The following is a 24,313-nucleotide window of genomic DNA, read 5'->3' as shown; positions in this document are numbered from 1 at the left end:
GTAGCATCAGTGGTGAGTGTTGAGTCCACAAATTGGACTCATTTAGGGCTTTATTTTGATAGAAATAGTGTCCTCGAATGCTTATTTTATCTCAATATCTTATGAAAATTCTTAAGTTTCAGGGATTTGAAGTTTTAGTGAAAGCATGGATACTTAGGCGCAAAACGGAACAAAACAGTTGAAAAGAACGAAGAAGCTAAAGCATGAGCATCGCCAAGCACCTTTGGTGATTTGCCGATAGGACAGACTCTACCCTTTGTTCCAGTATGTGAAGCCCTAAAGGAAGAGGATCAAAAAGGCGATAAAAGGAGCAGTCGGTGCTTCGCCGAATAGTTCCGCGAAGCAATACTATACCACCCAATGACCCAGAACGTGAAGATGGTGAAGGCAAGAACTAAACGGCGATGAGACAGAAGAAGGGCAAGTCGCCAAGTCATTCAGCGGACTCGACTAACCTCGTCGAACTATCCGCTTGCACTAATTTCTGATGGCTATAAATATTAAACTCTTTATTAATTTTAGTAGTTCCGAACCATTATTATTAATTTCATAATAGAATAGTACATTTTTATATATTTTCTCTCAAGTTTGGAGAGGGTTTTGTGGGAGACTTGAAGAGAGAAGGATTGCATCTTCCCCAAGCTGGAAGTGGGTCTTCTCCATTCTTCTTCCAGCTTAAATCAAGGTTTAATTTATTATACCCATTTTATTTTGGTATCATTTTACGTGTATTTTGTTATTTCTTGATGTGTGGCTAAAAAACCCCATTCTTGGGGTGTGATTTAGCAAATATGTGTTGATATTATTGTTGGGTCTTGCTTGCTGATAGGGTAGATGTATTTTAATGGTGATTTCACTTAGTGGTTTTGGTTTAATTTAAAGGGTTTGTAGTTGCAAATACAAAACCACCCATGTGTTTTCAGCTTGCACGAGAGGGAGGTCGCGGAACCAAGACCAGTAGACTGATGTCACCTAAGGAGTGGGTCGACATGAGGTTCAGCCCGAGAGGGTGAGCCCTAGTCCCATATCCTAACACTCAGCTCGAGAGAGTGAGTGGGCTAAGGCATAGGCTGGTCTTCATGCGACAAATGGGTGTCCGAGAGGAACCCATTTGAAACAGGGTAAGTTTCCCGAGAAGGAACTTATTTCCATCTAAAGCTTAGCCTAGTTACTCTTAACTTGCAAATTTCCTATTGAAAGCATGTACCCAACGATTTATCTCAACTTGTATTACGGTCACACCCCAAGAACATTTCCCCATACTTGATTTTATTGTTAATTTTTTCTATTTTTACTACTTATGACAAAAACCCCAATTGATATTTGACACTTTCGTGTCACCTCCTTTAATTTACCAAGGTTTTGTTAGTTAATGTCTTTAGCTACGACTAGTTAGAACTTAGTTTAATTTTCTATCAATTCTCAAAACCACTCCCTTGGGATACGACCCCAACCTTTAGTTGGGTTACTATACTATTGACGATCGTAGACACTCATATTGTAGGTTAGTGTCATTGGTCACGATAAGGATCAAAATGGAGCCGCTGCCAGGGAGTGGTGTTATTTGAGAATTTTTAGATTAGTAGAATTTTTGTTCTTCTTAGTCGTAATTTAATAACTTAATTCTTAGTTTTGTTTTGTGATTTGTCAGAATCTAAACAAGGGAAAGCAAGAAATATTCGGGAGTTAATGTAGTTTCCTCCATTAGAGGCAATGATGTATCGGGATCGTATCCTAACCTTCAAGCAATTGGAGGATGAGCGGATCCATGAGACATGGGCAAGATTCAATGAACTGCTAACCCAATGCCTCACTCATGAACTTCTCGGTTTAATCCGCAGTGATTGCTTCTACCGAAGTCTTGGCCCTAGAAGCAAGATGTTGGTTGACCAACTCCTTCCTGGCGGAACATTAAAGCAGCCATATATAAAAACAGTCCAACTGCTTGACAATATGGCTAAAATGAGCCAAGAGGTTGAAAAGGATCTCTTGATGACCATACTAATTACCCAAATGGATGAGTTAAAAAGAAATATGGTGAAGGTCGAAGCTCATTGTAAAAGGAAGGATAAATTCATTCCCCCTCATAATAGAAGAAACAAGGAGATCAAGCACATCGAGGGAATGCTCTCAACAATTCTCCACAAGGTGACCGAGCAAGACAAAGAGCTGGAGGGATTGAAAGAAGAAATCGAAGGAATGAAACGAATTATTTGGTCTCATTCCAAAGTTGTCCAACTGCTCGAGGACCTAATGAGTCATGCGTTGCCTCAACTCCATCAGCAGAGAAACAAGGGGGTGGCCAAATGAGGACCTGGCCAACCCCAACAACGAAACTTGAGCAAAGATTTGCATCCTGACACGATGGTAAATAAGGCGCTTCTTGGGAGGCAACCCAAGGTCTTAAACGTTTAGGATTTTACTTTTATGAATAATGGTGTGTTGTGTTGCAGGTTAACAAGAGGAAAGTGTGGAAAATTTCAGGTTGGCGAGCAGAAAGTCCATTCCGTGAGTCGCCAAATAGGTCTGTGAGCCTGACTGGATCCGCCGTTTGGTTCAATACAAGAGTTGACAGAGCCTGTAAAACTCAGCGGACTCGAAAAGCAATTCGGCGCATCGCTAATAAGTTTAGTGATCTCGATGCAGACCACCAAATTAACCCACTAAAAATTGAAGATTTCTGAAGAAAGGGCAGGATAAATGACCACTCAGCGAATCGCCGAGTGGGTTGGCAAGTGCGACTAACATCGCCAAATGGACACAAATTGAACAACATATATTGCCATCAGGCATACTTCTTCATTATTTCTCACTTTCAAACTCCATAACTTCACACCAAGGTAGTAATTTACATTCTCTCACCTTAAAGTAGTACTTTAGTCACGGATTAGCACTTGGAACTCGGATTTTCGTTGCCTCCTAGCATTACAATTTTGTTTACTCAGCAAAAAGGTTAGTTTCTGAAAAACCCCTGTTCACTTTTGAATAGTTCAACCTCATCTGCAATCTAAGAGTCTATTGATGCGTGTTAGATCTCTCTGATATGAGTAGAAGTTTTTGAGTACCTGCTTCTGATTTGTAAATTGGGGCTTATTTGCTTTTACTGTTTAAAGTCCTTTTTCGCTCTACTTACCTTGAATCTAAATGTGGAAAACTATGCATAATGGGTGTTGACCATGAATGGGTGCTATAGGTCTGGGCTAAATTTCATTAATGCATGGTTTAATTTTGCTTTTGAGGTTTGTACGATCGATTTTGAAAAGTGAGTTGAATCTCAGGCACGTTAAGTCAGTCGGTGAGCTAGGTTGAGCTCGCCAAATCACTCAGCGGTTTGCGTACTAACCCTAAATAGCCTTTAATTTCATATCTTAAGCATTGTGGGATCTGTAACTTTCGGCGGACATATTCATGATCGCCCAAGAGATTCGGTGATTCACTGATTAGATTAGCGATTCTGTCTACAATTCTGTGTGACAATGTAAGTACTGACAAATCTCTCTAACGCTTTGTAGATATGGCCACACGATCAACCAGAGGAAGGGAAAAGGGAATTGTGATTAGTGAAAATGCACCTCCACCCAGGGGCAAGGCTACCACAACTACAAAAAGCAAGGGGAAAGGCAAAACCTCTGAATTATCTGACGCAAGCTCTGATAGCACAGGCTTCTACACCACTGAGCCACCCACATATAACAGTGAGAGTGCAGAGTTTGACGAAGATTACCAGACAGAGGCAAGGAGGGTTGAGTTACGATCCAAAAGGATACATGATCCATATCAGATAAAAGATAGTTAGTCCACCACTCCAACTCCTCCAGCTCCAGGGCAAGAGTTAGTGCTGGCACATCTAGTACAAGGTCCCAAACATGGATCAATGAATAGATAAAAGGCAAATGGTCTAAGAATGATCATTGAGGAAAAATAACTTTCCATAGATGGGGTTATTGATAGGTATCCAGAAGTGATGGAGTGCCTGAAATACCACAAATTCCAAATCTTCATAAGACATCGCGGATCTTACATACCAAGCTGGGTTAGAGAGTTATACGATGCATACAGTGCATTAGTACCTCAACGAAAAAGACTAGTCTCATATTTTAAAGCAGTTGACCATGTGGTTGTCCGAGGAAGGAAGGTAGCCTGTGACAGTGAGACTATCAACATAGCTTTGGGAATGTCCGATAAGATTAATGACCATTGCCAGCACTTAATCAGGACACGGAAGCTGGATGCAATGAAAAAGTGGCTAGCTCCACTAGTCTCAGATGATAATGCTCCAACATGGTTAGCAGAAGGATTTCCAATTGAGAAGAAAAATCTGAACATAGTTGCACGATACTAGTTCGGATTCATCAGCAGCACAGTTATGCCATCACAGAATGAATCAATCCTTTGTCACGCTAAGGAAGCTTATCTTGGATGCATCATGAAGAAAACCAGGATAAATCTTGGGAAGATCATTTCCTCTAAAATCCATATGCGTGCAAAGCAAGGCCAGACATCTCTCCATTTCCCGGTATTAATCACTCAATTAAGCAAAAAAGCTCAGGTGCCTGGAGATGCAACGAAGGATGTGGAGTTGGTTGCCATCGCCTCCATCAGTATCCGAAAGATCAAAGCTGAATATCTTAAAGACCAGGTAGAAAAGAGACAAAAGGAAGTTGTGGCCACTAGATCTATACCTGCAGAGGCATATTTTCCTACTCCGGCCCCTGGACCTTCAGGTGTATCTGATGTCATTACCACCCATTTTGACTCTACAGGTCCCTCTGATGCATTATTACCACCCAGACCTACAGCTGTTGTTGCCCCCTGTGAACCAATCACTCAGGCATCCTTGATCCGAATGGGACAACTTGCCCAAACTGCTAATTGTCGGACTGCCAACATAGAAAGCTCCATTCCATGCATGATTCAGGCTACCCTCGACAATGATGTGAGACCACTGAGCACTACTATTGATGCTCTAGAGGCCAGGATGTTAGTGTGTGAGCACGATCAAGGAGCCACAGAGGAAGTAACAGCTGTAAAGTCCACCATTACAGAGTTGAAAAAAGAAGTGGATTACCTAAAGTCCACTGATATATCCATGATCTTTTGATTAGTGGAAGTTTTAGAAGTGCCCGAGATGCCTCAGACTGCCGCAGGACATGGAAATGGAATGGAGCATATAATTGATCCTGAATCGGAGGCAGAAACTAACGAAGAGATATTTGAGGAAGCTACAGTGGACGAAATAGCCGAGACTGAAGAAATCATGATAAATGTTGTTGTGCAAGTTTCTTTAGCAAAGTCTCCTGCTACGGGATCCAGTGGAGCTGGTCCTTCTGGTGGTCACTATGGATACTGATGCCATGACAGATGGAGCAATCGCATAGCCAAGATTCCCTATTTACCTCCCTCTATGTTCGTAGTTATCTTTGAAATCTTTGGATATTTATTACTTGCATTTGAGGACAAATGTTTTTATTTGTGGTGGGGTGAGGCCCACCTATGTGTGCTACTTTTTGCTCGTGTTTGTGTTTATATCTGGGATGTTCTGTTTATAACTGTTTTTTACACTATTTTTGTGGATGTAAATTTTGAATTTTTAGCACATTTTTGCCACCCCTCGTAAGTAGAATGTGGTTATTCTTTTGCAAAAATTTCAGTCTCGGTTTCGATCAATACCGATGACTTGAATAGTGCTCTCAATTGAACAAACATGAATGTACGGCTACGATGAGGCCAAATAAAGTTGCATAGACAATATGTGAACTCTTTGCATCTCGTTGTGATTAGCCACTTATCGAATTGATTCTCTTGTAATGACCGTTGCACACTAGTGAAAGTGTGTAGTCTTGTTTGACTTAAGTGTCGAATGTCTTGTGTGATTAGCTTGCTTTGAAACTTGCATGAATAAACCTAGAATTTGCCTTGTTAGTCTGATTGATTTAGAAAGGTGTCCTCTTGAGATGATCTTAGGCAACTTTAAAGAGTGTGAGCCAAATTTGACTTATACCTCTTTTGTGGCCTACCCGTGAGTGTATGAAACTCTTTTGAACATCCTTTGTGCCTTACCTTTCTTTCGAAGAACCTTGATAAACTTTAGACCATACTTGACTCATTACCTATAATCCTCTTGATTTGTGGTTTAAGAGAATAGCCAACTTAGGCCAAAAGCCTAAGTTGGGGGTGTGGTGAAAAGGAAAAGGACAAGTCAAGAAGTGCAAGAAAATTCCACCTTAACCCATGGTATTGCATAAAAATGGAACCCCTTCAATTCAATTCAAAAAAAATGTGGAATAAAGTACGAAGGGAATCAGGTTTCAAGCAATCCATGGAGGAGAATAAAAAGGTGACTTAGAAGCACTAGAAAAAGAATTGATAAAGGAAAAGAAGGGAATGCCTTGAGAATACCACAACTCACGAGGAAAAAGTCACTGAGCCTAAAATGATCATACCTTTGCACTCAGCCCCATTACAAGCCTGAGAAAGACCTTTTTGATCTTGAGTAAGCCGAATCGAAAGTCAATTGGAAAATAAGGGCAAACCTATGGGTGAAAATATGCATTGTGTTCCTTTTTTTGAGTGTGAGCATTGCATCTTATTCCTGATCTTGAATTGATTAACCTTTGTGTGTGAATATGGAATCATTCTTTATGTGAGGGAATTTAGATACTTTTTGTTGAGCTTGAACTTGCACAAGTAGCAAGTATTGCGAGCATGAGAATCTTTGGTAATGGTGTGTCACAACTTGAATCTTTGAGTACACAATTGATCCTTGCATAAGTAAATTCAGTCTTGTTGTGTGTATTCATGATTGAGTCTTGTGTAGCACTGTTTGAGACACCTATTTTGAACGGCTGAACTCAAGTTTGCTTGAGGACAAACAAAAGTTTAAGTCGGGGGTGTTGATGAGTCCACAAATTGGACTCATTTAGGGCTTTATTTTGATAGAAATATGTCCTCGAATGCTTATTTTATCTCAATATCTGATGAAAACTCTTAAGTTTCAGGTATTTGAAGTTTTAGTGGAAGCATGGACACTTAGGTGCAAAACGGAACAAGAAGGCTGAAAAGAACGAAGAAGTTGAAGCATGAGCATCGCCAAGCACCTTCGGCGATTTTCGAAAGGACAAACTCATCCCTTTGTTCCAGTATGCGAAGCCCTAAAGGAATAGGATCAAAAAAGCAATGAAAGAAGCAGTCGGTGCTTCACCGAATAGTTCCGCGAAGAAATACTATACCGCACAATGACCCAGAATGTGAAGATGGTGAAGGCAAGCACTAAACGGTGATGAGACAGAAGAAGGGCGAGTCGCCAAGTCATTCGGCAGACTCGACTAACCTCGCCGAACTATCCGCCTGCACTAATTTCTAATGGCTATAAATACTAAACTCTTTATTAATTTTAGTAGTTCCAAACCATTATTATTAATTTCAGAATAGAATAGTACGTTTTTAGATAGTTTCTCTCAAGTTTGGAGAGGGTTTTGTGGGAGACTTGAAGAGAGAAGGATTTCATCTTCCCCAAGTTGGAAGTGGGTCTTCTCTATTCTTCTTCCTTTGCTTAAATCAAGGTTTAATTTCTTATACCCATTTGATTTTAGTATCATTTTAGGTGTAATTTGTTATTTCTTGATCTGTGGCAAAAAACCCTCATTCTTGGGGTGTGATTTAGCAAATATGTGTTGATATTGTCGTTGGGTCTTGCTTGATGATAGGGTACATGTATTTTAATGGTGATTTCACTTAGTGGTTATGGCTTAATTTAATGGGTTTGTAGTTGCAAATACAAAACCACCCATGTGTTTTTGGCTTGCCCGAGAGGGAGGTCGCGGAACCAAGACCACTAGACTGATGGCCTAAGGAGTGGGTCGACATGAGGTTCAACCCGAGAGGGTGAGCCCTAATCCCATATCCTAACACTCAGCTCAAGAGAGTGAGTGGGCTAAGGCATAGGCTAGTCTTCATGTGGCAAATGGGTGTCTGAGAGGAACCCATTTGAAATGGGGTAAATTGCCCGAGAGGGAACTTATTTCCGTCTAAAGCTTAGCCTAGTTACTCTTAACTTGTAAATTTCCTATTGAAAGCATGTACCCAACGATTTATCTCAACTTGTATTGCCATCACACCCCAAGAACATTTTCCCATACTTGATTTTCTTGTTAATTTTTGCTATATTTACTACTTGTGACAAAAACCCTAATTGATATTTAACACTTCATGTCACCCCCTTTAATTTACCATGTTTTTGTTCGTTAATTTCTTTAGCTACGACTAGTTAGAGCTTAATTTTATTTTTCTATCAATTCTCAAAACCACTCCCTTGGGACACGACCCCAACCTTTAGTTGGGTTACTATACTATCGACGATCGTAGACACTCATACCGTAGGTTTCTGTCGTTGGTCACTATAAGCATGAGTGAGTCCTCATTCTTTGAGAACGATTGACATGTTATCTTTCTATTTTCAGTGTTTTACTTTTAGTTTTACTAGAAGTTTACTGGAGGCATGTCCCGACAGCTCTAGTCAATTAGAGGCTTTTATTCAGACATAGATAGATTCAGTTTTAGTTGAGTTTGATCTTTCAGTTGTCATTAAACTCAGTTTTATATATTCAGATTTAGAATGGGTATTCCCCATCATTTTCCACTTTGTGTTATGTTTTAAGCTTCCGCACAAAATCATCTTATTTAAGTTATCTTAGTATGCTTATGATATGCCAACAGGGTTAGCTTGGGGTCACTCATGATCCTAAGTCATGTGTCCACGTCTTGGGGGTAGCCTCGAGGTATGACAAACTATGTATCAGAGCACAAGGTTCAAGAGTCCTAGAATGTCTGAAAAGCTGCACTAAGTAGAGTCCCTTTCATGAGTGTGAAGTGTGCCACACCTATGAGGGGGAGGCTACGAAGTGTTTTAGGAAAACTTCACTTTTTTTATATTCTTATTGTGCGTTGGTGTAACGAATCGAAAAATGATAGAATGAACTTGAGTCTTGACGTTTGGGTTAGTGGGAGCTTAGGTTGATGTTTATGCTATTTTAGAACTTAAATGGAGCTAGGTAGCATCCTAGGGTGCAAGTAAGGGCCTAGGCAAGCAAGTTAGGGTGAAAGAAGCCTTGTCCTTGGAAGGAGTGTTTGGCGATGGGGCTGCTAGATCGCCCAAGGGGTTGGCGAGTCGCCCTTATGCCCCTATGGTCGCCTAGTGGACTGCCCAGTTGACCAGCCTTTGAGTAAGCCCACTGGAACAGACGGGCAAGGGGCAGATTTTTAAATTTACAACTTTTAGGGTCAACTTCAAATGATGATATCATTTAGCTCAAAACGAATTAGGTGGACCATTACCTATCCAATTAAAGGTATCTAAGTCCTCTTTCCAATGCCACCAAATTTTCCCTTTTCCGATCTCGGAGTAAAAAGTTATGCCCAAAATAGTGAAGCACTGTCAAAAAGGACAAGCTTAGACGGGTTTAGTGAAAACTTTTAAGTTTAACTTTGTGAATCCTTAAATATTTTCCTAAGTTGAGTCCCTATTATTATATGCCTTTTCTAGCAATTATAAAACCCTTCTAAACCAAAATTCTTCCTTTTAAGTCACCAATTAGAATTAAAAAGAAACCCACCTCCTCTCAAATATTTCTCTCCCTACAATCCTCCATTGAAGAAGGTCAAGAACTTGGAGCTAGGGCTTGGATTGAAGGTCGTTTCTTCATAAAATTCCTTGGGGAAGCTTAACAAAGGTATGGTGATCCTTGATTATCTTTCCTTCAAGGAGTCCATTAAAAAGGGTTTCAAAATTCTTCAAAGAACAAAACTTCTATTTTCTATTCTAGGTATGGGTTCATGGGTAAAATGTTTTCAAAGTCATTATATTGGTGAATTGAAGTTCTATTTATGATTTACAGATGATTTTATATAAAACTTCTTCAACAACCCATGTTTTCATTAAAAGCCTAGAATTTGCTTATGAAGTGGGTTTAATGCCTATGATTTAATGTTGATGAAATTGTCTTTAGATTGAATTGTATTGTTGATTTATATGGTTTTCTATACCTTTTTATGATGAATTGTATATGGATGAATTGAGGATTGTGGCCTTATGGGCAAGTTATGGGTGAATCACCTTGTGGTGATAGAATTGTTGGGAATTGAGTAATGGTGATTATGGCTTTGGAGGATGGTAAGTTGACTTAATCTCATATTATTAGTAGAATTGTTCTTGATGATGATCCACTTGAAAGGTGGAGGTGTTTACTTATTTTGTACATTGTGACCATGGCCTTGAAGGCATAGTATGAGAAATTTAAGTGTTACATGACATTTTATGAATGGACATTCAATGGAGCTAATGTGATCATGTTATGAACGTAAATGTGTTATTATTGAAAGGCTTTTTTCTCAAATTGACACTCATGAATGTTGATGATAGAATATGAAGGATTCTCCAATGTATTGCATATCTCGAATTGGTAGAGCTTGTGCATCATTTTCTTGTTTAAATGATTATATTGTTGGTTTTTGAATCCTCGGATCGGTAGGCTAGTAGCACCCTTCCACTCATGATAATAATGAACCTTGGAATCGGTAGGCTTATCGCACCCTTCCATTAATTATAGTAATGAACCTTGGAATCGGTAGGCCTATGGCACCTTTCCATGAAGGTTAATGATGAGACTTGAACCGGTAGGCCCATGGCACCCTTTCAAGAGGAGTTAATGAGCTTTCCTAAATGAACCTTGAAACGGTAGGCTTAAAGCACCCTTTCACGTGTTAATGAATGTAATTTGGAGTTGGTAGGCCAATGGCACCTCTCATATGTGATAATGTCAATGTAACAAACTATTCTATGGGAATGTAGGCTAAGCACCGAGTGGATTTGGTTAGATGGAAACTCCCCAATGGTTAGGCATGAGTTTCAATGATCGTCTACCTTATCCCATAAACTATGTGCCCGCATAGGTAGCTAGTGGATCCATTAAGCTATATGTACTAGTCTTCTTTATGCAAGTAGACCACCTCTTTACGGTGTGGGGACTTATGACACCGGATTCCATGACAAGCTCTCATGGTCTATGTCGATTAAATGCTTACTTCCCATCATGTGAGATTTCATTATGGTTTCTTGATAGGTTCTACAAAGTGTAGGTAGTAGTATGGGATGCTACCTATACATTGCACGAGTAGGCTTGGAGAGGATCATAGTGAGTTTCTCTAAAATCCTTATGTCTGTGACATAAATATGCTCTAAATGAGGTTATTAAAGAATGTTGGCTCTCAAATGCTTAATATGAGGTGCATGCTATACTTGGGTTATATTATGAGTTATTTTCCCTTGTCATGTCTTAATTAATAATATACCTCTTATGTATGATTATTGTGCAAGGGTGAAGGAAAGGAAGGATGAGTTTACTTTAGGTGACCTAAATGTGATGCCCTAGTATGGATGGTGGTATGGGACGCTATCCATACATTTCACAAGGTATAGCATAAGGGTTGCTTGAGGTGAAGGTCCAAGGTAAAGGTAAAGGTTTTCATGTTGATATCGTTAAAGTGTGATATTATGACTTACTTGATTTTTATGCTTGTCTTGTATGTCTCCTATTCAACTGTTCATGATATTTCTAAAAGTGGCAAAATGCATGGTTTCTAGCCAAAATTGTCCCTTTTAAAGCATGTTTTGCATAGTCATCATACTTAGTACATTTTGTGTACTAACCCATATTCTTCATATTTTTTACTACAAGTGTAGGTTCCGGCAAGTGATCCCTCATATATAGTTTGAAGTGTTGGATTGCTTTCCTCCAAGACTTAGTACGTCCTCATGGATTCGAGGACAAGACTTTTAAGTTCTGTTGTTAATGTAATAGACACTTTTAGTTATTGTTTCGATTGTAAAAGGTTGTGTCCCTACTTATGTTTTGTGATTGTGTCTAAGATGGTCATGAGAGACTTAGACTTCTGCTGTGTGTTTTTAAAGTTGTTTTAATGAAGTTTGAATGTTTGGATGTAAATAAGTTTTTAATTCCGCACTATTATCATTATTGAATGCAATGAATGACTATGTGGCTTGTATAAGACCCCTTTGTGGTCGAGTACGCCTTGTTACGACTTGGGGGTGCTCCCGGGTCGTGACAGTTGGTATGATCTCTCTTTCTAATCCATCATCATGCATTTTCAAATCATGGCTCCTCCTAGAGCTTACCCTAGAAATGCTGATGCATTCAATGCTAACACAGCTCCTCCAGTCCCAGATCAGGAAGTTACGAATGCAGAGTTTCAGAACGTCATTCAACTATTGGCATAGAGTGTAGTTAAACAGAACAATAAGTAGGTTCCAGTTCCTGCAAATGCTGGTAGTGGATCAGCGACAACTAGGGTCCGTTATTTTGTTTGGATGAACCCACCTATGTTTCTTGGGTCGCATGTTGGTGAGGATCCCCAAAACTTTATTGATGAGGTCAAGAAAATTTTTAGAGTGATGTAGGTGATAGGAAATAATAAGGTAGAGTTGGCGTCCGACCAGCTTAAGGATGTGGCTCACTTATGGTTTACACAGTGGAAAGACAATAGGGGTGATAATGCAGCTTATGTGACTTGGGAGTGTTTTACTAGAGCTTTTCTAGATAGGTTCTTTCCAAGAGAGTTGAGAGAGGCAAAAGCTCTAGAGTTCATGAATTTGTGGCATGGTTCCATGATAGTCCAAGAGTACGGACTTAAGTTCACCCAACTCTCCAAGTATGCTCCATACATGGTTGCCGATTCCAGGGCTCAGATGAGTAAGTTTCTATTTGGGGTATCTGACTTGGTGAGAACAGAGTGTAGAAATGCTATGTTGCTGGAAGATAAGAACATCTCTAGGCTCATGACTCAGCAGGTTGAGGGAGATAAGCTTAGGGAATAGGCTAAGGATAATAAGAAGGCTAGGACATGAAACTATGAGTATTCTTAGCAGAAATCGGGTGGTGGAAATTGCTCGCAGTTTCAGCAGAAATCTTCAGCCCCAGCACCTTCATCAGCTACTGTTACATCCTTCAGGTTTCGATAAGATCAAAAGGTAGGGCATCAGGATCTAAGTCCCAGGGAAGTTTTTCCGTTACTAGCACCTACCCAACTTGTCCAAAGTGTGGTAAGAACCATCCGGGCGAGTGTCTTGCAGGAAAAGATGGATGTTTTGGGTTTGGTCAGACTCGTCACAGATTGAGAGATTGCCTTTCTTCTAAACAGGGTCAAGGAGGTAACAATGGTAGGGCTCAGTCTACAACTTCATCAGCACCAGCAGGTCACCCAACTCAGCAGGGTAACCCATCTGGTACAGGTGGCGGTCAGTGCCAGAACAGGTTGTAAGCTCTCCTTGCTCACCAGGATTAAGAAGATTCTCCTGATGTGATTACTGGTACATTGCGAGCCTTCCAATTAGATGTTTATGTTCTGTTAGATCCAGGGGCTACTATTTCCTTTGTAACTCCTTATATAGCAGTAAACTTCGGTGTTAGTCCAGAAACTCTTTCAGAACCCTTCTCAGTCTCTACTCCAGTTGGTGACCCAGTTATACTTAAACTGGTATATCAAAATTGCCCTGTCACAGTCTCCTAGAAAGTCACATCAACAGATCTTGTAGAGTTAGAAATGGTAGATTTTGATATCATACAAGGCATGGATTGGTTACATTCATGTTATGCCTTAGTCGATTGTAGAACTAGGATTGTTCATTTTCAGTTTCTAGACGAGCAAATCTTAGAATGGAAGGGTATCAGCTCAGTGCCTATGGGTCGATTCAATTCTTACCTTAAGGCAAGAAATATAATATCTAAGGGGTATCTCTATCATCTAGTTTGGGTTAAGGATTAAAGCTTCGAAACCCCAACTCTTGAGTCAGTTCCAGTAGTTGATGAGTTCCCAGAAGTGTCTCTAAAAGATCTTCCTGGAGTTCCTCCCGGAAGGGAAATCGAATTTGGAATTGATTTCCTTCCAGATACCCAACCTATTTATATTCCTCCTCCTTGCAGAATGGCTCCAGCTGAGCTTAAGGAATTGAAAGAGCAATTGAAAGACCTTCTAGATAAGGGCTTCATCATACCCAGTATTTCCCCGTGAGGTGCACCAGAGTTATTCGTGAAAAAGAAATATGGTTCTCTTAGGATGTCCATTAACTATCGGTAGTTGAACAAGGTCACAATCAATAATAAGTACCTTATCCCCAAGATTGATGACTTGTTTGAACAACTTCAGGGTTATTATCATCTCAGAGTCAAAGATAGTGACATTCCGAAAATAGCCTTTAGAACTCGGTATGGTCATTATGAACTTGTAGTTATGTCATTTGTACTAACCAATACTCCTTCAGGTTTCATGTATTTGATGAATAGGGTGTTCAAGCAGTATTTTGACTTGTTCGTTATCATCTTTATTGATGATATCCTCATTTACTCTAGGAATGAGGAAGAACATGCAACTCATTGGAGGGTTGTCCTGCAGACTCTCATAGGTTGCCAATTATTTGCTAAGTTGAGCAAATGTGAGTTGTGGTTGCAATATGTTGCTTTACTTGGGCATAATGTGTCTAGTGAAGGGATCCGAGTGAATTCTCAGAAGATAGAGGCAGTGAAACAATGGCCCAGATCTACCTCTCCTACAGATATCAGAAGTTTCTTGGGTTTGGCTGGTTATTACAGAAGGTTTGTGGAAGGATTTTCATCCATAGCTTCTCAATTTGACTAAGTTGACTCAGAAATAGGTTAAGTTACAGTGGTTAGATGATTGTGGGAAGAGATTCTCTGAACTGAAAATTAGACTCTTGTTTTGACTCTACCAGAGGGTTCAGACCGTTATGTGATCTATTGTGATGCATCCAGAGTCGTCCTAGGTTGTGTGTTGATGCAGCGCGGTAAGGTTATAACATATGCCTCTAGACAACTTAAGGTGCATGAGAAGAACTATCCAACTCATGACCTCGAGCTTGCAGCAGTGGTATTTGCCCTAAAGATTTGGAGACATTACTTATATAGTGTTCACGTAGATGTGTTCCCAGACCATAAGAGCCTTCATGTGTTCACCTAGAAAGAGTTGAATCTTTGACAGAAGAGATAGCTTGAGTTCCTCAAAGTCTATGATATGAATGTGTTTTACCATCCTGGTAAGGCCAATGTAGTAGTTGATGCTCTTAGTAGACTATCTATGGGTAGTGTCGCACATGTTGAGGAAGAAAGGAAAGAACAAGCAAAAGATGTTCACCGAATTGCTCACTTGGGAGTTCGCCTTATGAGCATATCAGATGGTGGTGTAACAGTTCATAATGGGTCAGAATCTTCATTAGTAGCATAGGTTAAGGAAAAACAAGACACTGATCCTATATTGCTTCAACTAAAGGGTGCAGTTCATCAGCAGAGAGTTGAGGTTTTCTCCCAAGGGGGAGATGGTGTGCTTCGATATCAGGGTCGTTAATGAGTTCATAAGATGGGTGAGTTGAGATAGCAAATCCTTACAGAAGCACATAACTCCAGCTATTCTATTCATCCAGGCGCCACTAAGATGTATCATGATATGTGGGAAGTCTTTTAGTGGAATGGCATGAAAAGGAATATAGCAGTTTTTGTGGCTAAGTGCCCTAATTGTCAGTAAGTGAAGGCAGAACATTAGAAACTAGGGGGTATGACTCAAGAGAACAACATTCCTACATGGAAGTGGGAAGTGATAAACATGGACTTCATTACAGGTTTACCTCGTACTCGCAGACAACATGACTCCATTTGGGTGATGGTAGACAGAGTTACTAAGTCTGCTCACTTTTTGGTTGTTAAGACTACAGATTCGACAGAGGACTACGCCAAGATTTACATTAATGAGATAGTAAGGTTGCATGGGGTTCCTTTGTCTATCATATCATATAGAGGTCCTCAATTTACCTCTCATTTTTTGAAGTCATTCCAGAAAGGTCTTGGTACTCAGGTTAATCTTAGCACAACATTTCATCCCCAGACGGATGGTCAGGCAGAGCGTACCATTCAGACCTTAGAGGACATGTTGAGAGCTTGCGTGATCGACTTCAAGGGTAGTTAGGATGATCACCTTCCTCTTATAGAGTTCACCTACAATAATAGTTACCATTCCAGTATTCAGATGGCCTGTTATGAGGCACTGTATGGGCATAGATGTAGATCTCCAGTTGGTTGGTTTGAAGTAGGTGAAGCAGCCTTGATAAGACCAGATTCGGTTCATGATGTTATGGGAAAAGTTCAGCTCATCTGAGATAGACTTAAGACAGTCTAGAGTTGCCAGAAGTCCTATGCATATATAAGGAGAAGGGACTTGGAGTTCCAAATTGATGATTGGGTTTTCCTGAAAGTGTCACCTATGAAGGGGGTGATGAGATTTGGCAAGAAAGGGAAGCTCAGTCCTAGATATGTAGGCCCTTACAGGATCTTGAAAAGAGTTGGTAAAGTAGCTTATGAGTTAGAGTGGCCAGCAGAACTAGCAGTGGTGCATCCGGTATTTCACATTTCGCTTTTGAAGAAGTGTGTGGGTGATCAAGCATCTATAGTACTTTTGGAAAATGTGACTGTGAAGGATAGTCTCACCTATGAGGATGTGCCAGTTGAGATTCTTGATCATCAGGTTTGAAGGTTGAGGAATAAAGAAGTCACTTCAGTGAAGGTTTTCTGGAGGAGCAGTCTGTAGAGGGAGCTACTTGGGAAGTAGAAGCAGCCATGAAGGCCAAGTATCTTCATCTCTTTCCTTCCGATTCCATTCCAGCTTGAGGTAATAGTTCCTCTCCAATTTTTCAGTTACTCATTCGTAAATTCAGTCTTTGTATCATGTTCCTTCGGTTATTCTTGCATTTCAGCGTATTTGCATGTTCTTGGGACTTTGTTCAGTCAGATTTCAGTTTCTAGTACTTAGTGTTAGGGTTTGCAACTTTTTCCCTCTATATTCAGCTAGTTTAGTCTTCATTCGAGGATGAATGTTCCCAATGGGGAGATAATGTAACACCCCATATGCTGGAAAGACCAGTTTGCAGGAATCAGAAGTTACAGGTGCCACTGACGAGCACCACCCATGGACCGTAGGGTGACCCACGGATTGTAGGTGGGGGTCCGTGGATGGCCACCTATAACCCTCCCCAGAAAACTCAGACAGAATATTCTAAGGCACGACCCACGGCCAGACCCACGGAATGTAGGTCAGACCACGGGTCGTGGTCCGTGGATCTAGACCCAAGAATCCCCTCTCTGAAGCCAGTCGACGGTTGACAAGACGGACCGTATGTCCATCCACGGTCCGTCAGTCAGTCCGTCGGTTGGTCCCGACAGCTTTTAAGTCAGGGTCGTTTGGTCTTTTCCCTATGCGTTGGACCCCTAAACTATGTCGTTTAACCCCTAAACTACATCGTTTTAGTCGGTTTTAGCTTAGTAACTTAATTAGAACTTACCCTAGTCAACTCATTCTCCAAAAAATCATCAAGTTGAACGCAAAGAAAGAGAAAGAGTCAACCAAGCCCTCTCCAAGAACGTAGCAAGTTTTCTTCAGTTCCAATCCCAAAATCAAAAGATTCCTTCGTGAATTTTGTCACCAGGTATGTGGGTTCTTTTCGCCCATTAGGTCCCTAGAATTCAGTCAAATTCTTGATTCTCTATATCATGTTTAGACCTAGGGTTTCTAGAACTTCAGAATATTATTGTGATTCAGCTGTTAGACTAATCCAAATCATATTATCATGTTTTCGTGGAATTATTGCTTAGTTCTTTGCATGAAATTCAGAACCCTAGTTGTGTATATTCGTTTAGTTCATGAATTACATTTGCTAGGTCAGTTTAAACAGTTATCCATGCTCCAGTTAAGAATGTCTCATTATCAGTACATAATGTTGCATTTTCAGTTAGCATGTTAGTATTTTGAGTTATTCAGTATTACAGAAATTCAGTTATAATGTGTTACTTACATAATCAGTTGGGAGTAGGCTTAATACCGAGTGGACTAAGGGTCAGTCACCATCATAGTCCCAGAACGTGCCCCCGTAGGATAAGTCCCGTCTATGGGCAACATATTTAGTGATCACGCCAGTCATGCCTTTATACCCTTGGCAAGGTTTATTGGGTCTTCTCGATGGGGCAATACATCATACTCCACGGATAGCTCCCGTGGTTTTATGTCGGTTAATAGTAGCTCCCACAGTTAGATTCTAGTGTATTGACCAGGTTATCAGTTATAGTTCAATATTCAGTCTCAGCATGTCATGTACTTGGTCATTGCATTGAGTTAGTTCAGTATTCAGTATATTTCAGTATTTACTTCATGTTCAGATTATATCATTGCTCGTATTGCTTTGTTCAGTTATGTATATGTTATTCAGCTTATCCTATCATGCATGTTCAGTGCCTTTCAAGTACTGACGCATACTCTATGCTACATCTTCTCATGATATAGGTTCAGGTCCTCAGCATTCAGATCACGCATAGATCGGTTCCTGATCTCTAATTCAGCAGCATCAGTGGTGAGTCCTCATTCTTCGAGGACGATAGACATGTTATCTTTCTATTTTCAGTCTTTCAGTTTCAGTTTTGCTAGAAGTTAGTTGGGGCATGTCCTAGCAGCTTTAGTCAGTTAGAGGATTTTATACAAACATCGATAGATTTAGTTTTAGTTGAGTTTGATCTTTCAATTGTCATTACACTCAGCTTTATATATTCAGATTTATAATGGGTATTCCCCATCATTTTCCCCTTTATGTTATGTTTTAAGCTGCCGCACAGAATTATCTTATTTAAGTTATCTTAGCATGCTTATGATATGCCAGTAGGGTTAGCTTGGGGTCACTCATGATCCTAAGTCCCGTGTCCACGTCCGGGGGGTAGCCTCGGGGCGTGACACTAAATCTATCCAAACCCTCTAATTCTCTCAAATTCTCAAATCTCATCCAAGTTCATCCCCTCCAAATCCTCTCAAGCTTCAAGAGAAAAATCTAGGGTTCAAGCTTCAATTCTCTATTTTCCTCCATTGCTTTTGGGATTTGATCATCAAGGTATGTGGAAATTCATCAATGGGTTCCATTCACCCATTGAGTCCCAAAAGATCTTAATTCTCCAAATTCAATTTCACTTAAATTACTTAGGGTTTCATGTGATCTTCATTGGTCTTAGTTGATGTTAATTGTTCAATATCAATCTTCATATGCATGTTTTGATTAAATTACATGATTTCTTGATGATTTTTATAAGGCTCATGCATTATTCATGATTTGACTATGAATTTATGAAGTTATGAGTTTATGAAGAAAGCGATGAACTTAATAAGATTTATGAAAGAAATGCATGACCTATGATTTAAAGGATGTTTATGGTCTAAGGTTTCTTTTAAAGTAAGCATCAATAAAATTGTGAAAGGATTTTCTCACATATTAAAGAATCATGATTGGTGAAAGGTTTTCTCAACATGCATGATTCATGATTTAATGAGCTACTCTATGATAATTTAAGCTTGGATTGGTAACTTAATTGTGTTTTTTCATGCATGATGTTATGTTTATGAAAATGACTATTCGATTGGAATTTAACTTGGCACCAAGAGATCTTCGAGGTGGAGGCTCAAATATGGTAGTCACTAGTAGCAACCTCTAGTTCCAAACTACGTGCCCCCATAGGATTATCTTAAATAACTTAGCTAGTGTATACACAAATAGCATATAATATTATATGGAGTTTTACCTTGGCAAGTAGACTCTCCCTTCTCGAAGTGAGAGTTACATCGAATTCCATGTTATAGCTCGCACGGTCTATTGTCGGTTAAAGCGAATATCCCACAAAATGAACTAAGTTGATTTCAAAGTTTTATGAAGATTTCAATATGATTTAAAGAGGAATTGACCATGTTTATGATTTATGATTCTTCTTTAAAGGTTTTACTATGTTTTAGTTTGGTCATTCATATCATATTTTCCTTTATGTCCTCTTATGATCATTTTTTATGCTTAATTGCATATCCCTCATACTTAGTATATTTTATATACTAATGCATATGTGTGCCTACATTGTCTCCAAATGTTGGGTTTGGCGCTTCTCCTCCTCTTGTTCGTTGATAATGATCGAGTGCTTGATCATTGAAGATTTTGTCGTCATGTTCCGAGGACCATGTCATCTTTACTTTGTTTTCTTAAGTATTTAGCTCTTGGATGTTGTACGTGGTGTATGGGTTACATCCCGACCAATTCTTATTGGTTTGTCAAGATTATGTGTAGACTTCCGCTTTTATGCCAAACTCTGTCATTATATGAGATTTTCTACTTTTATCTATTATGTTGTGTTGTATGCATGTCAAGTAGATTGTGTAGGGCCTTTCGGGGTCTTATATGTCATGTCACATCTAGGGTGTACTCTAGGTCGTGACATATACGTGTAGTATTGTTGTTTTTTTTGTTCTTACATTATCACATTGTCATGTAGATTTGCAATCAGTCCCTTACAGAGGTTATGTTGTATCTTCTAAAGGAACTTGGTTCTAAGCAAGTACATGTGTTATTGCATGAGAGGTGAACTACGGAAACATGATCGAAAGAGTTTGGTTAATGCAAGTAAGGGTGGACAAGTTCTTATGTGCTAACGTTGAAGTGCTAGCACAAATGGGTAGGAAGTTGTTCAAGGAAAAACAAAGATTTAAGCATGGGGTGGGGATCTTGGGCGTATTTGTACGCTCATTTATGATATTTTGACCACATGGACCTTTAGTTTTATGAGCATTCTTTACTCTATTGGTTGTGTTTTGATGAGTAGTGTAATAATTGTGCACTAAGACATGTGATTTGCAGGGAATTGATGTAATAATCAAGTAAATAGGAACTGAAACAAGGGCAAAAATCTTGTAAACAAATCAGATGAGTGTGCGAAAGACAATGATAAAGAGAAATTTGTGCCTGGGGCACCAGTAGTTTAGGGCCTAGGGCGACGCGCCAGGCCTAGATTTCTCTTGATCATTCTTGATTTAGTATTTTTACGCTAGGCCACCATTAAAATAAATACACTATCTACTTTTGAATTTGATAGAAGAATAGAGAGATAGAACAGGGAATACAAGGAGTACGATCTTTACTTGCATATCACTTGAATTGACTTGTGTTTAGTATTGACACCCACAAAACACCATGCTTGGTTATGAAACAGGATGAAAACTAAATACCTAACAGATGATTCTGTCTGCTAAACGATGTAGTTAGATGTTCAATTGGGGTAGGTGATTACAAGTCGAGAGATCATGATCATAATATCAACTCTGTAAATCAGTAATTTGATAACCATCTGAAATCCGAGAAAGATTTGTGAAGCATGAATGCCTAGTTAAACTGCAGCCCTAGAATGGTCCTTATCATTGTAAGTTAATCTTATTATTTTATTCTTCCATTCTTAGTGCTCATATATAAATTAAACTATTTTGGCACGCTTGTAAAAATAATTAAACTAGTCTAATTTTGTAAAATAGTTAATTGATAAGTCTTTTGGGTTCGATAATCTGGCTCTTTTAGAGCCACTATATTACTTGTGTGACAACGTACACTTGCGTGTGCATTTGGAGAAACACCTGTCAAAGTTGGAAAAAGGTTGGGAGGAAGCAAAGGTTGTCAAATCACCAATCATGTGGTGAGTGGCACCCGAATCTATAATCCAAGGAGTAGTCAACTTAGGCTTATCAAAATATGCAGCATGAAGATCTTTGATAAGTTGTTGCACGAGCTCAACACGTATAGAAGATGAGGAACCATCAGGGTGACTGAAAGCAGTGGGAGTGGTCAAATGGTCGGGGCGTGGTGGACGAGTTCAACAATTTTCGATCAAATGACCATCTTTCTTATAATATTGACAAAACTGTTTGGAGGTAAACTCTCTCTGGCTGTGGCAATGAGAATCATAATGTTCGTTTCATGATAGTTGAAATACTCAACATTAGACATGTCACGATATTTTCCTTTGTAAGCAACAAAGGAATTAGGAGGGGAATTTTGAGAAGAGAGAGGGGCAAGACGACTCTCTCCAGCAAGAAGATCAACAAGGCATTATCGAGCAATGAGGTTGAATTGTGGTTGAGTATAAATGCTCAAATAAGTTCAAACTCTGGTCATAACTTCATAAGGAATTTATGAAAACGAGATTTCTATCATAAGTTAAGGATTTCATCGAGCACCATTGTCGAAATACTTGTGTTATCAATCATGTCTATCTCATTCTAATTCAACATGATGGAACAATGAAATTCTTTAATGGTAGAGGTCTCTTGAGAAAGAGATGTGAGAGCTTGTTGTAGTTGATATTCCCACATCGCATGAGCAAAGGACATAGGAGTGAGATTCAGAGCAATGATCCATGATTCAAGTACGTCAATTTCCATCAGACACACACCATTTGAAGATGATTCATGAATTGTTGGTTGTGATTTATGGTTTGGGCGAGGTAACATGAACCCAAAGCTCTTTTCCCTCAAGAAGATTTTGAAAATATGAATCCCAAAAAAGTTAGTTCTTTCCATCAAGTTTCATTACCGGAAGTTGATTATGTGAATCCATTAGAATGGACCAAAAACAAAAACACGCAAGTAGGATAGGAGGGGAGGGAAAAAGAAGAGAGACAAAGAAAAATATTCAAAGCTCTGATATCATAAGAACAAAGGAAAACCCTTGATTTCTATTACTTTAGAATGAAGGAGATTATCTCCTTATAAGATTACAAGAAAACTATACATGGTAAAATACGATACATGATAAATACTATATATGGTAAATACAATTAAAGAAGATTTTATATCAATATAATATAATCAACTATATATGATAGGTAGAGATTGTAATTGATGATGATTAACAGGTATAAGATGCGATCATAGCGAGTGGTGAATTCAAGAAAAGGTCCTAAAATAGATGCATGGCACAACACAAGTCTAATTTGGATGTACCACTGCTCGGTTGCTTTCATATTCAATGCAGAAGTATTTTGTGACTTTGAACTTGATTTTGAAGTTGATGTTGACGTTAAACAGGTTATTCATGTACTTCATTCGTTGTTGATCAAGTCTATAGCCCAATGTTATGAGACATCTTGATTCCTACTTTGTTTAATGCAAATGATATATCTGCCAGAAATCATCAGGAGAACAATTGCACTCTATTGTTAGTAATAGAATTTAGGCAATTAAAGCATGTTATAAATTCTACTCGATCCATGGATTGTCAAGCACATACAGAAACAACAATGTGCCGCTAAAGATCATTTTTGGTGTATTGAAGGAGAGAGTAATGATGCAATCATATGTTAGGGGAGATGAGCTAATGCTTTGGGTGGTTGTATCAGGTGCAAATGGTGTGGTACACAACTATTGAAAATCTTATCTTCGAAAGCACAATTTTTTGGTACATTACATTCAGACCTCTTAAGTGTACTTCTCTAATTATACATTTTACCTCAATGGGAATATTCTTTATCTTTATTTAGTATAGTTTTAGTTGAGCTTAGTTTTTAGCTCGTTTTGTTCTCAAATGCATTCTTTTATATTTTTTGTACCCAAGAGGATGATTTGAATTATTATTTTCTCTAGTTTGTCTTGTATAACGACGTAGATATTTGCCTTATTTGATCTTGAGAATAAATAATATTTGAAGGAAAAATCAGAGCTACTTCTTAAAATTTCACATGTGTACACAAACATTAAGTTCCAATCAATATTTAAAAGAAAAAAAAAAACTCATGCAAACACCATCCTTAATGTAAGTGTGACAATAATAATAGTCACGAGCTGGTATTGATTTATATGAAATCTTTCTTTGATTGTGTTTTTGTTCTTAGCTAAATGTAATAGTCTAGCACCAACTACCAAAACATTGTCCCACTCAAATTCAACCTCTAGGGCCATAAGAACTTTAATTCAAAAAGTGTATGGACGGTTGAATTATGATCTCAATGTTTTGTGGCTCCTAACTTCTACTTCTATTCCAATCTGTGATTTGCATTCACAAACAAGAAACATTTTTTTGAGTTCAATCAAGGACTTGTTCACTCTTCCCCTTGAGGACTTTGCAAGTTTGCCCAATTCCAACACTAACTTTATGTTCCTTTTTGGTTCAACCTTAGTTGTCTCACAATTTTCTCCCAAAAACAAGAGTTAAATTTTGAACTCGCGTCCTAACTTTTTTCTCTCATTGCGATTTAACATTTGCCTAGCTTCACAATAAATCATCTCTCGAACTCAACCACCAAATATCCATGAACTATTACTCTAATTTCCGTTAATTCGTTGCGGTTGAATATTACAAGTCTTATAAGTCAAAAATTTCTTGCACATGATTTGATTCTCATAA

The 24,313-nt window shown here is 39.0% G+C and overlaps 1 protein-coding gene across 1 annotated transcript in view; it reads left to right on the top strand.

Moving 5' to 3' along the window:
• Positions 1-24,313, top strand: part of LOC125861708 (fatty acid amide hydrolase-like) — a 334,554-nt gene that overhangs the window by 82,513 nt on the left and 227,728 nt on the right. The gene's annotated exons all lie outside the window — the stretch shown is intronic.

The sequence above is a fragment of the Solanum stenotomum genome, chromosome 4, assembly GCF_019186545.1.
Source record: "Solanum stenotomum isolate F172 chromosome 4, ASM1918654v1, whole genome shotgun sequence".
NCBI classification, from domain to species: Eukaryota; Viridiplantae; Streptophyta; class Magnoliopsida; order Solanales; family Solanaceae; genus Solanum; species Solanum stenotomum.
Note: the sequence above shows the minus strand (reverse complement) of the source record. Positions and strands in the feature narration are given on the sequence as shown.